This window comes from Sus scrofa, chromosome 15 (genome assembly GCF_000003025.6).
Source record: "Sus scrofa isolate TJ Tabasco breed Duroc chromosome 15, Sscrofa11.1, whole genome shotgun sequence".
NCBI lineage: Eukaryota > Metazoa > Chordata > Mammalia > Artiodactyla > Suidae > Sus > Sus scrofa.
Window position 1 is genome coordinate 5,856,191 of NC_010457.5, and position 13,914 is coordinate 5,870,104.

The 13,914-nt window shown below is 34.8% G+C and overlaps 1 long non-coding RNA gene across 1 annotated transcript; it reads right to left on the reverse strand.

Moving 5' to 3' along the window:
- Window positions 1,517-6,374, reverse strand: LOC106506172. The gene is made up of 3 exons (XR_001301309.2): window positions 5,546-6,374; window positions 3,359-3,529; window positions 1,517-2,113 (listed from the first exon to the last, which is right to left on the reverse strand). It is a non-coding gene; the product is annotated as an uncharacterized LOC106506172 (long non-coding RNA).

Sequence of the window (13,914 nt, forward strand, 5' to 3'; positions counted from 1 at the left end):
GCCCAACATATGGGAAGCACAACATAAATGCTTTTAAAAATATTATGTAATATAATGAATCACTGTCACAAATATATCCATTAATTTACTGAATAAAATAAGTAATACAAATCAAAGGCAGCCCCAAATATTGGGACATTTTTAAGTAATGGTTTGTTTGAGAGTAGGAGGAAGCATGTTTAATTTTTTTTTCTTTTGACGACCAAATGTTTATAAGGACTGTGATGCATATTTGAGTTACCCAGTGCTTTTGATAATCATTATTACTTACAGATGATACAGATTTGATTAAAACAATAAATGGAAATGTGTTCACCCAGTCATTAAGCCAATATTTACTGTTCTTTCCTAGGAACTTGGCATAAAGCTATGTTCCGGGGATGCATAAATGGGTTAGTTTCTAGCACTGCTTATAATGCGTTCATCATCTAGTGGAGAAGAAAGATATGTACACAAAAAATCACTACACTGTATGGAAGTGCTAGAAGATAAGACATACATACATAGTGAATGAACTCTGGGAGGGCCTCATTAAAATTAAAACAGAAGAGAGAAAGCAGTAAGTCAAAGTTAAAGGGTTTAGGCTTGCTAGTCACTGGGTAATGGGACAGCTCTGACTTCCTCCTTGAGTGACTATGAGGAAGTAATTTAATTCTTTAAGCAAGACCTTCCTTATCTTGAAACATGAAACATAATAGTAGTTTACCATAAAGTTGTAACAATTAAATGAAATAATACATGTGACTTGCTTAGTGAAACAGATAAATCTAGTGTTCAGCAAATGCTAACTATATTAATAGTAGTAGTAGTATTTCCATTTAATACATCACATCATTACCGTGCCAAGTGCCCCTCCTATTTACAAAATGTTTCACAGGTGATATTATTTTACTGAGTTCTCAGCAATTATCCAAGTTATAATGGCAGATTTTATTGTCTTCAATAAAAGATAAGATAGAAAAAGAAGAAAGTAAATGCCTCAGTCTATAGAAAGATATAGGTATTTTTCACCAAAGCCTATATTTGTTTCATTATCACAGATTTAAAATATTTTTAATTTTTTTATTATGATGTTATACTCATAAATTCTCCTTGATACACTGTAAAATGCTGCCTAAAAATACATATATTCACACACACACACACACACACACTCAAACTCATCCAACCCCTGTTTATTTTCTATTACTAGGTGATGGTTCTTTTATATAGCTCTTGAGTGATTCAAACTTCTTTGATTCTGGCAACGTCCATTTTTCCAGTTTTTATAATTTAATTGGGTATGTTTCATTATATTAAAATATTTCTGACAGAAAAACAAGAATAAAAATAGTAAAATATTTTGAACTATAAAATTGAGACTTTATACTCAATTCCATTTCTAGGAATTGAGTATAGGACATAAAGATAAAAGAAATACTTAATAACAACAAAAATATTCTGTTACTGATTCGCCATGTCTTATTTACCTTTTAAAAAGATGCTTTCATTTATTCTTTTAATAAAATATCCATAATCTTTGACTAATGAGAAAAGAGAGACTAGTATTGTTCAATGCTTCTTCTTAGATACCTGGCAGAGAAAAATGTTACACACATAAAAAGCAGCAGGAGGGAGAGCAGGTGAAATATGACATGAGATTAAGTTCTTACATCCTATTAAAATTTATAAGACACAGATTTGAAGAGACATAGATATTGTTTATAACCATTCACTGATTTAGTCAATTTAGTTGATTTAATGGGGCAGATTTTTTTTTTTTTTTTTGGTCCTTTGTTGACTTCAAGATACAGGTACCAGCAGTTAAAGTTGAACTTAGGGTTTCAAATTTTGTTTCTTGCATAGAATTCTTGCATAGAATTTTGAAAAAAAAATCCAGGGTAGCATAGTGTAAAATTAAGCAATATAAAATCAATTTGTCACTTTGACAATATTTTTTGTCACTGAAGAGGGTAGAAGATCCACAGTTATTACCATCTTTGAAACAGATATTATGTGAATACGAAAAATATTTGTTGGGAGTGGAAAAATGACTCCATGTGTTGTTAATCAATCATCCAGTTAGCTTCCTGCTGGTAGTTGTGTAGATCCATTACTGTTGTGAATATTTTACCTGTGAAATCAGGGAGAAAAGATAATTAAACACACATTAACCAGACCTAGGGGTTTGAACAGAGCAATCTATTAATCAATATTGATTGAATATTTTAATAAGCATCATGAAGGAGATGGGTTTTAGCTATGTCTTGAAATATGAATAAGTGGGAAAAGTAAGAAGACAATAAGATGAGAAAAGGATACAAGAGAAATTTCAACTAAGGGAAAGATATTTCTACATCTTCTTATTCACTGTAGAAAACTGTATGTCTACTCATTTTTTTCAGAATCAAAGAACTGAATAAACATGCTTTTTTTCTCATCCTATCAAAGGTTTTATATATGAAAAATGCTAAAATATTTTGGAGAGTTCTTTTGAAGTATGAATTAATCAAAATAGTGCTTCTGCTTGATATAAGTGCTCAGTCATACATTCATTTGTTTCCATGTTCCCTCATATGTTTCACTTCCCATTTCCATTCCCTTAGTCCATGCTTCCATTTAATCACCCAATATTTCTATGTTCCTATTACATCCATGGCACTGTGCTGGGAATGCAAGAATGAGTAAAAGAGGACATGAATCCCTATTTCAGGATGCTTATAGTATAATTGTGGAAACAGAAATTAATCAGATGATTCTGTAAATAAATGCACAATGGTCCCCCCTTGTCCTCAGGGTATACATTCCAAGATCCCCACTGGACACCTGAAACCTCAGTAGTACTGAGCCCTATATATACTGCTTTTACTATACACACATATCTATGATAAAGCTTAGTTTATAAATTAAGCACAGTTAAGAGATTACCAACAATAACTAAAAATAAGATAGACTAATCACAACAATAGACTGTCATAAAAATCATGTAAATCCAGTCTCTTGCTCTCTCTCAAAATATCTTTCCTCCAGGATCCATTGTTTCTCTCTCAATGGGAAATTACCATCAGTATGAACTATACAAATATACTTTTATTTCTTCCATCTTAAAAAGAAAATCTTATTTCAACCCCACAGTCTCCCGCAGCTACTACCACCTTTATTCTCCTTAGACAGTAAAATTCTGCTCTCGAAGTTTACCCTCACTTTTTCCTGACATAACCAACTAGTCTTCTCCCTCTGTCTCTCCTTTTAAGATCATAACTTCAAGAAAATTGTTCTTTTTAAGGTCAATGACAAACTCCACGTTGCTTAGTGTAGTACTCAATATTTGTTAAGCTACTTGACCTATAACAAGCATTTAATATAAGGAAACCCTTACCCTTTTTGTAACCCTTTTTGCGTTTTGGTTAGGATGTTACTTCCTCTTGATTTTCTCCCTACATTCGTAGTCTCTTTGCAGATTCTTCCTCACATTTTCATCCTCCAGACACTGAAGTCCATCCTTGGGCCTCTTCTCTTCTCTATCTGATCCATCTGATCCAGTCTCATACTTTAAATATAATTTGAAGATATTCAAAATTTTTTTCCAGACCAGTCATTCCTGCTTAAAAGCAGACTCATATATATCAAAATACCTACATGTGATTGACTAATATATTTTTCAAATTCAGAACCCTGTTTTAACTTGCCCTTATCAGCCTCTCTCACTTAGTACATGACAACTCCCTTTTTCCAGCAAAAAACAAGCCAAACAAACCCAAATCCTTACTTTTAACCATGAGTTCTCTTAAAATTCTCATACCTTTTATTGATTCCATCAACAAATCCCATCATCTGTACCCCATACCTGCAGGGCTCCCTATCTCACTCTACTTTATCATCATTTGGTAAACCACAATTTTCTCATTTTTATCCCTTCTTTCCAACTTTAAGTCAATGAAAGTAGGGAATTTGTTTTGTTTACTGCTGTATCTCCATGCCTATATCAGTGCCTAGCACATAGTAAGTACTCAATAAACATCTTGCATAAATAAGTATATAAGTCTATTAATAGAATGTGGTGGTTCCTGTCATGGCTCAGCAGAAACAAATTTGACTAGCATCCATGAGGACACAGGTTCTTATCTCAGTGGGTTAAGGATCTGGTATTGCCATGAGCTGTGACAGACACGACTAGGATCTGGCATCACTGTGGCTGTGGCATAGGCTGGCAGCTACAGCTCCGATTCAGCCCCTAGCCTGGGAACCTCCATATGCCAGAGGTGTGGCCCTAAAAAGACAAAAAAAAAAAAAGAGTATGATGCACTCCCCCATTTTGTGATATGCTTACATAACCAGTAGCTCCTTGCCTCCCCTTTTACTGACATAATTTCCCCAGCAACATGGGTTAAATCTTACCTTTGCCCTATGTTTCATGATATGCTGGTGTAGAAACTGACTTGAATATTCTGATCCCTGGGCAAACCTAGGATTCTGGGAGAGTTGACACCTGAGAGAGCAACTGTTGACCAATAGGGGATGTTTGCTGGTGCATAAATGCCCCTCCTTCCATTTCATGAACCTTCTAAATCATATTCCATACAGCACCTCAAAGCGTCCACAACATGAGCAAACCACAGTTGCCCATAATGGTAACTAATTAGTGATGCCGTGGTGCATTCATTCTACCTCCTTCCTTGGAATATCTTTCTAAAATAAACTGCTGCACTCAAGCCCTTGACTTGGATTCTGTTTTCTGGATGCAATCCAAGCTAATGCAATTTTTCTGTGAACAAAGTTACGAAATATTCCCTGGTATATAACAGTAGAAATATTTTCAGAATAAATAAATTGTAGGATTCATTATAAAGGCAACCCTTATTACACATTTTAGATAAGTCCTGTGAGATCAAATTTGTCTTATTTATATCATCTCTTATTGCTTCATTTCTAACTGTATATCAAATACCAGTAACACAATGTCCCAGCAGTCAGTAATCTTCTTAATCAACTTTTTTTTTTTTCCAAATTGACTAAGAGGATCATGGAATGTTTATAATCAAAGCTTTAGAATACCTTCCATTTTAATGGAAAAAAAGAGATGAATTACAGTATGAAAAATTTCATTAGTGCCTTCTACTAAAACCTACTCCATTGGAAGATTAATGACATCTTTCAGTTTAACTCTAAAACTCAAGAAACTCTTTTAATTTGCACTTTAAGTTCTCTTTCTTCAGAACAATATTTAGGGTCATTGAACTTCTACAAGCTACTCAATGGGTAAAATTCAAACCAAACAGTAGGACTGAGAGGTAAATGACTTCATATATCTTGGCAAAAGTAAGGTAAGGGTCCATAGTTAAAGTGGTTTATGGTGATCCTTATTCCTCATTTATTTTCTTTTCTTAGTAGTAAAAAGTAAAATCATTATTTCTCAAAGTACTTCTGGCTGGTGACAGCTGATGTGAGGGTCTGATGACCCTGGTTCTAGTTTGGTTATACTAGAGACATAAAAATAAGGCACAGTGATTAAATACACAGAACAGTCAGTAAATGATCCTTCATACAAGTTAACTTTTACCCTTACCTGTTACAGTTGCGACTTCATCAGCTTCTCATGCACATCCTCCTACAAGTTTGTAAAATCTGTGCATTAAAAAGATAATAGGTTGACTTGGATTCAACTTTCTTGTGTGCAAATGAGTTTTTGCAATAGGAGGTGTCTTCTTTTTGGCTTACTGGAAGTGGGAATGGGCGAGAGAAAAAGTTTCTCTTCTAGATACACAATGGTAATGTCCAAAGTCTCTGTTCAGACTCCTCCATGAGAATGTTACTGTCATTTTGCTAAACGTTTTATATTTAATTATTTCAATGCCAATTCTATGACAAACTTCTAGTATCTATGAAAATAGTGGCTGTTGTCATCTAGACTGAGAATAGAGAGGCAAAATGGGTGTGGGTACAAAAACTGGGCTAAAATTGAAGGTAATTACTAAAGATTCTCAGTCCACAAGTATTTCTGTAGCTTCCTCTGGGGTTTCATAAATGCTAGTTTTGGCCTATCTGAATTGACTAAGACTTAGAAAGTTAATTTTCCATTCTGGAGTTCTTCTAATCCCAGTCATCCAGTAAAAATTTAGGAGTTCTTGTTTGTTTGTTTGTTTTTGTAAGGATTAAGAGAGCCGTGAAAGTTAAATTATTCTTTATATTTAACTAAAGTAGTTCTTAAGTCATGTTTGTCTAATGATGTCCTTTGAAACTATGAAAAAGGTAAAATAGCACACATTTCCAATAATCTATTATTCCAATTCTGTACACTGTACATTAAAGTACTTTGTCAATCACGAAGATAAAACTAATGTTAAAAGAGAACCAACATGGAGTTCCCGCCATGGCACAGCGGAAAGGAATCCTATAGGAACCATGCGGTTTAGGGTTTGATCACTGGCCTCACTCAGTGGGTTAAGGATACGGTGTTGCCATGAGCTGTGGTATAGGTCGCAGATGCAGCTAGGATCTGGTATTGCTGTGGCTGTGGTGTGTGCCGGCAGCTACAGCTTTAAATGGACCCCTAGCCTAGGAACCTCCATATGCCCCAGGTGTGGCCCTAAAAAGACAAAAGACAAAAAAAAAAAAAAAATAAAGGGAACCAACCAACTTATATGGTCAGGTGATTTTATTTGATGAATGATTAAGAAGGGCTCTGTTGTAATGAAAAATGAAATAGTACCTTCGAATGTTTAGAAATATTTTATAACTAATTGATGAAGCAATAAACTGTATTGCAGAGTTCTTTTGCTTACAGTACACTTGCCCATATATCAATGCTTTTGAACCATCTGATTATCTTTTCAGAAAACTTGGGCAAATGGATTTGTCCCCATCACAGGAACCAAAGAATCAAGACTGTCCTAACCCTTTAACCAACTTACTCAAGGCAGTTTGTACATGACCAAGTCTAATTTAGACTCAGATTAATTTTAAAATTTTAAATAAACTAAATATAAAAACAATGAAAGGGTAGCTGTTTTCTTAATGGAAGTCCAGGCTTTCTTTCCCATAAAACATTTAAATAAAAATGGAACACATTATTATTATTATTATAACTTTGTAATCATGAGTAATGACAAAACATGGCATATAACAATTAATTATTAAACTATTAATTATAAATCTTATAAATATAATGTAGGATGTATTTACCAAGTTAGTAAAAGTTATTGTTTTTCATACCAAATATTAATTACTATCATTCTAAAAGACCCACTAAAATACTTTAAACTCCTATCTGTATTCAGAAATATAGAGAACCATTTTATTTTATTTTTTTAATATTTTTTCCATTATAGTTTACAGTGTTCTGTCAATTTTCTACTGTACACCAAATTGACCCAGTCACACATACATATACTTTCCTCCATCATGCTCCACCACAAGTGACTATATATAGTTCCCAGTGCTATACAACAGGATTTCATTGCTTATCCATTCCAAATGCAGTAGTTTTCATCTATTAACCCCAGATTCCCACTCCCCCTCTCCCCCTTGGCAACCACAAGTCTGTTCTCCATTTACATTGCAACAGTACACACACTTGAGTATAAAAATAAGTATACCTTTTTAATACAATCAAAGTTTTCTTGATATTTCCATTTCAATTAGCAGCTAAAAATTCTCCATTTTTAAATCAAGATTGCAGTCACTGCTAGCATTAGGCTAGTGCATTCAGATTTTAAATTCAACCAATACAATATTTTCCTCTCTCCTATTTTCTTCTCTCTTCCCTTTATGGATAGCTTAAATTTCTAGAAGCTTACCTATCACTAGCATTGTGCAAAGGACCATGGCTTTTGCACAATTTTCTCTAGCCACGCTGTCTTCAGCTTCCTGGTGGCTGGTTCCTCTTGATCTTGTCTATCATCGTGGGCTGGCATCCATTAATAATATCCTCAGTTCTTCCATAGCCTCTGCTGTCAGTGTAACATTTACAATATCATCCAGGGATTTCTTCCTGTGGCTCACTGGAAACAAATCTGACTAGGTTCCATGAGGACTTGGGTTTTATTCCTGACCTTGCTCAGTGGGTTGAGGATCCGGTGTTGCTGTGAACTGTGGTGTAGGTCACAGAAGCAACTCGGATCTGCTGTTGCTGTGGTTGTGGCGTAAGCTGGTGGCTACAGCTTTGATTTGACCCCTAGCTGAGAGGTTCCATATGCCACAGCTGTGGCCCTAAATAAAAAAAAAAAAAGGTAAAAAATAAAAAAAAAACATCATTCAAATTCATCCTCTAGTTTGCCAATACTTCTAAATCCCACTTGATAATCAAACCAAGATTACTTTAGTTTGTGATAACTCTTTAAACTAAATTAATCTTCTATTTTTTTCCTAACTCTACACTCTTGAGGGAGTCACTTCTTCTCAGACACTCCAAGTACCTAAATTTTAGTCATATTCCCTACAAGGCTTTGCTTCATTTAGGCTGGGCTGGTCAAAATCTTCTTTCTCTTTGAAAAGGAAATGACTTTTCCTTTGTCACATATTCTACCACAATACAAAGTTTATGGTTTGTTATCCAGTCTCTCAGTCATATACTTTCAGTTTTGATCATTAAAAGTTTCAGAAAAAGACTTTTCTCTCTCAAGTGCAATCAAAATCCATGACTTTCAAGATAATTCTCCGTTCATGAGCATGTCTACCCACCTGCAAGAACAGTACATACAAGCATTGTCTCTGTCTAAAGTGGAAGGAAGTACAATGGACTGAAAGATTGTCTGAGAGGACAGAGAATGGAGGAAGAGAAAAAAGTCCTAAATTAGTACTCCTCTTCATATATTTTGTTCCCTCTTATTGTTTAGACATTCATTTTACATATTGGTTAGTAGTATAACTCTTACATTCCTCTTTAAAGAAAGTGTTTACTGAACACTTGCAAAGTCCAGATGCTATGCTAGATTTTTTTGGTTCCAACATGAAGATTATACAGTCTTTGTGTTCAAGGTCCTCACAATTTTATTAAATAAACAAATAGCTAGAGTGTAGTAGATTGTGAAATCTGTAACAATGAATAGGGTGAATAGGATATTCAAGTTAAACTAGAGGATTCAAAAGCCTTCATAGAGTTGGTCATTTGATCTTGCTCAAGAGAGATGAATAGGAATTTCAAATGTGTATCAGAGTAAAGTGAGATAAATTATTACAGATATCACTGGATAAGGTTAGTACTGTATGATTATAATTTCTGTGTTCCCATAGGATTTTTTCCGCCTTATCAGAGACACATATTTTACTTTAGCATTAGAAAGCTCAGAATCAAAAATAAACCAATGAGAAAATTACTCTAGGTTATCCTAAAACACAGCTTTTGATACTTTGCATTCCTCTGCTAGGATGAACTTGTCAACAGTTTGGCTCTGTTTCACAATTAATTGGCTAATTCAGTCAAACTGGCCATCAGATTGATTGATTGGTTAAATCAATTGTCTTTATCAGGTTGAGTAGTAAATAGAAAAGAGCAAAATATATGTTTATTTTAAATTTAAGGCAAAAACCTAAGTTTTATATTTCTCATTTAAGGTACATCTATTGATTTTATAAAAACAAAACATGTTTTAACATAGAAATTTCACCTGAGTTTTTATGATACTGTAATATAAGTTAGGGAAATGTCTTTGACTATACTTTACTGATTGAAAGACTAAGGAATTATTAGGGTTAAGCAATTTTTTGCTATTGTACTACCAATAAATGGCATGGCTAGGATGTGAACCCAAGGGTTACTGATTCCCAGTCTAGTATCTTTTTTTTTTTTTTTCAAATGAATACAGAAGGGTGGGATGTTGTGTGGGGAAAGTTTTAGAGCTATCAATAATTAAAAGATATTTCAATTCATGAGAAATTATTATTTTAACCACAGAAGCATTTCCCGCCTTAATTATTAAAGTGGAAATGATATTTCTAGCTCTATAGTTGAGAAATACTCAAAGCAGATAGATGACCTTGCACAATGATATTGGAAATGAGGTATCATTTTAAAAATATGTCATAAATCATTATGATGAAACTTCTCCAGAAGTAATTAGAAAAATAAAAATACTTACAGGATCCCTGTGAGCTTCCCTATAATATTAGCTGAGTGATATAGAATGCTAAGGTACATATTTTTCCTATTTAACTGGTTGAACAAGGATATTTATTAAAGTACCTGCAGCACGATTGGTACTCTTGGAGATGAAAAAAATAGAAAAATGGATTTTTCTATTAAAAATGTTTTCCTTCCTTCTTTCTTTCCTTCCTCCCTTCCTTCATTCCATAAACATGAGTTGAATGGCCACTCTATATTGGGCACTATTGTATGTGTAGGAATAGTAAGCCAGGTCTGAAAAATGGTCCTCTTCCTGTCCAAACTCACATCTAGTGATAGAGAAACAATTTCCACTTGTTAACAAATTAAAGAATTAGATAATTATATTTTGACTTGTGAGTTTCTAAGTAGCATTGTACAGTCATGGAGAATATGGAATACAACTGATCAGTCTAATTCATTAAGTGAATTTGAGCAGAACTCCTAACTTAAACCTATATGTATAAGTTAGAAGGTAAACCTGGTGAGAACTGTGATGCAGTGGCCATCACAGGTCCTGCCTAGCCAGGTTCCTCACCCTCCTGCCTCATAGAATATTGCTCTGCAGAAATTAAGCTCAGCACTGCCACAGTATCAACTATTATAGCAATCTTAAAATTAAATTTATTGTGAAATCTCTCAATTTTTAAAGATGGCAAATAAATGAGACTTTTGGGAAGGATTTTGTTGGTAAAACAAAATAATCACGGCCAACAGATTACAAAATATTTTTTAAATTTACCTAAGTTTTTGGAATTACAACATGATAACATTTTTCAGCCAGGTCACTTACAAGTTTGATCCAATTGAACTTGTTTTTGAACCTAGGATAAGCGCTAAACTATAAATTGAGAAGAAAAGCAATAAAAAGAAGAGAAGGGGGAGAGGGAAAGAAGACTCTAAGGAGGGAAGGGAAGAGAAAGATAAGGGAGGGGAAGGGGAGGAAAAAAATCCCTTTGTTCACAGTCTGTGTGATGGCTACATTTCACCCTCAAATTTGTTAAAAGAAGAAAAAAGTATGTGTTAATTTTTTAAAGAGTCAATTAGAGAAATACTCTCAACTTGCATTTTCTTATGAGTGGGTAACAGATGTTTCCCCACGTTAGTGAGTTTACTTAAGTGTCAGAGGCTGGACATTTGTATATAAAATCTCTCTTTAGTCAAAAAGAAGCAAATTAGAGGAATCTTTTACCAGTGTAAATATTTCAGATTGTAATAAACTCCATAATGCCACAGCATAAAATGCTTGGCCAGAACACATTAACTTGTTCTCTCTAATTTCAGTAACACTAGAATTTTCTCTTTTGAGTTTGAAAAAACAAATCACACTTCGCACAGAAATGCTCTAAATGTAGGAATCTTTTAAAACTCTGCCTCTTTAGCATGTGAACCTCATTCCAAAGTAGTTAAAAGACAAACTACTAACTTTGTTTTCACTTCCTTTGAGTCATGACTTGACTTTCAAAACATTTTGGTCCAGCAGACTCAAAGTCTCCTCACAGAAGAAACATTGAGGAATCATGTACTTCTCTCGCTTTACAATTCCCCTTCAGGGCAGGGCACAGCCAAGTGACCCTGGCTTTTGACAAACCTTAGCTGAACAAAATGTAACAAGCCTGTCTGTTTTGAGCAGAATTTTCTATTCTGACAGATACAGCTCAAGAGCATTTGATGTCTGCTTGCTGGTCATAGATAATGGTGCATCTTGGGACCATTGTCATTCCTGTCAATAAGAAGGCCTGGGGGGACATGCAACAAAGCTACCTTTTGATTCACCGTTTTTCCTGCCTTCCCAAGACATTTGTAAGCCTGTGGTCAGCTAGGTCATTTTATTTTATCCTGATGTGCCTTGATAATAGCATGATGTCTACAAAAAATTTGACAGGCCATCGATGTCTGTTTCTCTGACTCCTGTGTTGTTTTTCAGTCTTTCTCAATGTCAAACATACTTTGAAAGCTACTGATTATGTTGGTTGGGATGTATTTGACAAGACATCTATTCTTTGATAAAATTAAACTCATGGGGTTGATCTTGGAATTTAAGGTAATTTTTTGAGCAATGCAAGAGACTCTGTCACTCTACTGCTAGCATTCAAGAGATGTTTGAAAAGTGAATTCTTTTTAATGTAGATGGACAGTGTTTTTTTGGTTTTTTGTTTTGGTCTTTTTGTCTTTTTAGGGCCGCACCCATGGCATATGGAGGTTCCCAGGCTAGGGGTTTAATTGGAGCTGTAGCCACTAGCCCATGCCAGAGCCACACCACTGTGGGATCCCAGCCACGTCTTTGACCTACACTATAGCTCATGGCAATGCCAAATCCTTAACCCACTGAGCAAGGCCAGGGATCAAACCCGCAACCTCATGGTTCCTAGTCAGATTTGTTAACCACTGAGCCACAACGGGAACTCCTAGATGAACAATGTTTTTTAGTATGAGTTTGGAAGACTGGAATAAGAGGAAATGAATAAGCAAAAAAAGGACAAGTTATGACTGGGTCACAATGAAGTGAGATTTACTCTCCCATTTATTGAATTAATAAATTATGGTACAATTATGGTAATATATATGCAAATTATCTATATATTAAAAGTAGAGTTTACATATAGGTCAGTCTTAGTGAAGAGACTGGCCATAGTTTTCTATTCTTAAAAACCTGTTGCAAGTGTATGTTTATTTATTTTGTCTCTTAGAGCCACACTCGCAGCATATGGAGATTCCCAAGCTAGGGGTCCAGTTGGAGCTGTAGCCTCCAGCTTATACCAGAGCCATAGCAACGCAGGATCCAAGCCCCATCTGTGACCTACACCACAGTTCACAGCAATGCCAGACCCTTAACCCACTGAGCAAGGCCGGGATGAAACCCGCATCCACATGGATGCTAGTCGGGTTGGTAACAGCTGAGCCAGGACAGGAACTCCATTTTTTTTTTCTTTGAAGTATATGTTTAGAAATACATGTGTGTGTATGGGCACATACACACATATATTTATATATGAGTATATATATTGATATATACATACATACATACATATATATAAGAAATACATACCAAAGCAAATTCATATATATAATGAAATATATGTTATGGAGTATATGTTATGAAATAAATAAAAATATTGCATATAATGTGAATATTGAAGTGAATATGTTGATACCATAATGGCAAGTTTTCAAAGATAATATATCACAGGGCTTTAGAAGGGTTTTCAAATCTCATTTCTGGTCAGATTCTCTGAGTGTCATTCTCCCTGCTTATTTTCTTATCTATAAAAGATAAGTAGGGAGTTTCCATTGTGGCTTGGCAGGTTTGAACCTGACAAGTATCTATGAGGACACGGGTTCAATCCTGGCTCCACTCAGTGGGTTAAGGATCCGGCATTGCCATGAGCTGTAGTGTTGGTCGGAGACACGGCTCATTGCCATGTTGCTGTGGCTATGGTGTAGGCCAGAGCTGCAGCTCAGATTTGACTCCTAGCCTGGGAATTTCCATATGCCACAGGTACATCCCTACAAAAGAAAAATACATTAATTAATTAAAAGATAAGTAAGCAAAGTCTTGGAAAACTTTTGTGGTTTTTCCCATTGATGCTTAGAAATTGACAGACTGAGAAATGAAAAGCAAGTACTTTGCATCAAATCTATGATTCTTTCCATGACAACACGATAATGTGTGTGCAAAATTCTTGGCACATAGTAAGAGCTCAATAAATGTCAGCCAACATTATCAGAATTATTTAGTAGATGATGAGAAATTTCTTTAGCTCACTGAATTATTTCATATCTACTATTGGGAAAAAGGGATTATTTTTCTTGAATATAGTGAGAAAAATCATTTA